The 3181-nt window shown below is 36.9% G+C and overlaps 1 pseudogene; it reads right to left on the bottom strand.

Annotated features, from left to right (window-relative positions):
• Window positions 1–1498: 1498 nt before the first annotated feature.
• LOC138930060 (serine/arginine-rich splicing factor 10 pseudogene) lies at window positions 1499–2358 on the bottom strand (annotated as a pseudogene).
• Between the last annotated feature and the right edge of the window lie 823 nt (window positions 2359–3181).

The following is a 3181-nucleotide window of genomic DNA, read 5'->3' as shown; positions in this document are numbered from 1 at the left end:
CTAGGTTGTTTCCATGTCCTGGCTATTATAAACAGTGCTGCGATGAACATTGGGGTACATGTGTCTCTTTCAATTCTGGTTTCCTCGGTGTGTATGCCCAGAAGTGGGATTGCTGGGTCATAAGGTAGTTCTATTTGCAATTTTTTAAGGACTCTCCACACTGTTCTCCATAGTGGCTGTACTAGTTTGCATTCCCACCAACAGTGTAGGAGGGTTCCCTTTTCTCCACACCCTCTCCAGCATTTATTGCTTGCAGATTTTTGGATCGCAGCCATTCTGACTGGTGTGAAGTGGTACCTCATTGTGGTTTTGATTTGCATTTCTCTAATAATGAGTGATGTTGAGCATCTTTTCATGTGTTTGTTAGCCATCCGTATGTCTTCTTTGGAGAAATGTCTATTTAGTTCTTTGGCCCATTTTTTGATTGGGTCGTTTATTTTTCTGGAGTTGAGCTGCATATGTTGCTTGTATATTTTTGAGATTAGTTGTTTGTCAGTTGCTTCATTTGCTATTATTTTCTCCCATTCAGAAGGCTGTCTTTTCACCTTGCTTATATTTTCCTTTGTTGTGCAGAAGCTTTTAATTTTAATTAGATCCCATTTGTTTATTTTTGCTTTTATTTCCAGCATTCTGGGAGGTGGATCATAGAGGATCCTGCTGTGATTTATGTCTGAGAGTGTTTTGCCTATGTTCTCCTCTAGGAGTTTTATAGTTTCTGATCTTATATTTAGATCTTTAATCCATTTTGAGTTTATTTTTGTGTGCGGTGTTAGAAAGTGATCTAGTTTCATTCTTTTACAAGTGGTTGACCAGTTTTCCCAGCACCACTTGTTAAAGAGATTGTCTTTACTCCATTGTATATTCTTGCCTCCTTTGTCAAAGAAAAGGTGTCCATATGTGTGTGGATTTATCTCTGGGCTTTCTATTTTGTTCCATTGATCTATATGTCTGTCTTTGTGCCAGTACCATACTGTCTTGATGACTGTGGCTTTGTAGTAGAGCCTGAAGTCAGGCAAGTTGATTCCTCCAGTTCCATTCTTCTTTCTCAAGATTTCTTTGGCTATTCGAGGTTTTTTGTATTTCCATACAAATCTTGAAATTATTTGTTCTAGTTCTGTGAAAAATGTGCCTGGTAGCTTGATAGGGATTGCATTGAATTTGTAAATTGCTTTGGGTAGTATACTCATTTTCACTATATTGAATCTTCCAATCCATGAACATGGTATATTTCTCCATCTAAGGAACATATCTCAACATAATAAAAGCTATCTATGACAAACCCACAGCAAACATTATCCTCAATGGTGAAAAATTGAAAGCATTTCCCCTAAAGTCAGGAACAAGACAAGGGTGTCCACTCTCACCGCTACTATTCAACATAGTTCTGGAAGTTTTGGACCATACCATTTCTCACCCAATTCACTTTGAGACAGACCAATAGAGGCACTGTAAGAGACTATGGCTGTCTTCATTGATATTGAGAGATCTTAGTTTCCAATAATTTAACATGGACCTGTTACCCATGAATCAGTATAAACCTATTCAGATTTAGGGATTAGTTTCCACAAGTACGAAGTTGAATTTCCTTTTATTTGTCCTAAAATGCTTACTTTCAAACTTGAAGGGACTTCAAATATTCCATGTAGTTTCCATAACATTCATTTATCTTTTCAGACCAGAGTCAAAATATTTGTACAGTATTCATACTGCAGCACCTTCCACCCACCCTTTGGTCGCTTGAACTGCCCTTCTTTCCTTCTTTTTCCACTTTCTCAGATCTTTCTTGAAGTGTAGTAAGCAGAACTGTACTGGGTATTCCAGCTGCAGTTTGGTCTATCATTGTCGGAATGGCTTCTGCTACACCATGGTCTTCCAGTTGGTCTACTGTTTCTAGGACTATAAGATCTTCTATAGTTGTAATCGAAGGACCGACTTCTTGATCTTCTTATGTCATAACTTCGGCTTCTAGAACATCTGTATCTGTCATAATCATCATAGCGTGAAGAACTATACACATTCCTCCCTTCCTTGGCTCTCATCTGATTTGGAGTCTTTCGATCCCCCTGTGCAAACTGTATTTCAATTTGGCGTCCACAAATCCACTTTCTGTCCAAATTATGTAAAGCATCTTTGGCATCACGAACATCCTCAAATTGAACATATGCAAATCCTCTTGAACGGCGAGTGTAGAAATCAAGTGGAACATACACATCAACTATAGGACCATAACGACCAAATTCCCGATGTAAGTCTTCAGACCTGGTATCGTCGGCCACGTTCCTCACGAAGAGAGACGTGTTGCGGGGGTGCAGGTACCGGGACATGACGCCGGTGTTGAGTCTCTGCAGGGACACTAACGGGCTCAGCAACTCCATATTATTTCTAACTCCTCAAAAGCAGTAATCTGTTTTTCATCTCTATGATTTTTTTCATTTTGAGAATATTGCATATATGACCTTTCAAGATTGGCTTTGTTTTTTATATAGCATAATACCCTTTAGATTCATCCAGGGTATTGTATATATCAAAGATTTGTTCTTTTTCATGACTGCATAGTATTCCATGGTATGGATGTGCCACAGTTCATTTAACCATTCATATCTTGAAGCATATTTGTATTGCTGCTAGTTTTGGATTAGCCATTACAAGTAAAGATACTATAAACAATGGTATACAGGTTTTTATCCAGACATAACTTCTCATTTCTCTGGGACAAATGTCCAGAAGTGCAATTGCTGGAATGGTAGTTGCATGTCTACTTTTTAAAGCAATTTCTGAATTCTTTCCCAGAATGGATATATCACTTTACATTACCATCAGTGGTCTCTTAAACAACTGTTATTTTTTTTCTTGAGTCCTAAGTTTTCATTTTCTCTGCCTTTCTTAGTTTTCTTAAGTCTGTTTTATATATAATTGTTAAGATTTGCTAGCTATATTTAGGAAGAATAGGGGAATATATGTATACTCTGTCTTCCCAGAAGCAGAAGTCTTTATTTTTTTCTGTTGAACACAAAAATCTCATATTCTCTTTCAATGTTATGACATTTCAAAATATAATAATTCATAGTTTAAAAAGTAAACAAAAATAACAACATTGAAGGAAATTTTTTATTTTGTTTCCAAACTAATAAACCAAACTTCTCCCTTCACTACTCTTTCATCTGCTATTTATATATGTTCT

The sequence above is a fragment of the Ovis canadensis genome, chromosome X, assembly GCF_042477335.2.
Source record: "Ovis canadensis isolate MfBH-ARS-UI-01 breed Bighorn chromosome X, ARS-UI_OviCan_v2, whole genome shotgun sequence".
Classification (NCBI taxonomy): domain Eukaryota; kingdom Metazoa; phylum Chordata; class Mammalia; order Artiodactyla; family Bovidae; genus Ovis; species Ovis canadensis.
Note: the sequence above shows the minus strand (reverse complement) of the source record. Positions and strands in the feature narration are given on the sequence as shown.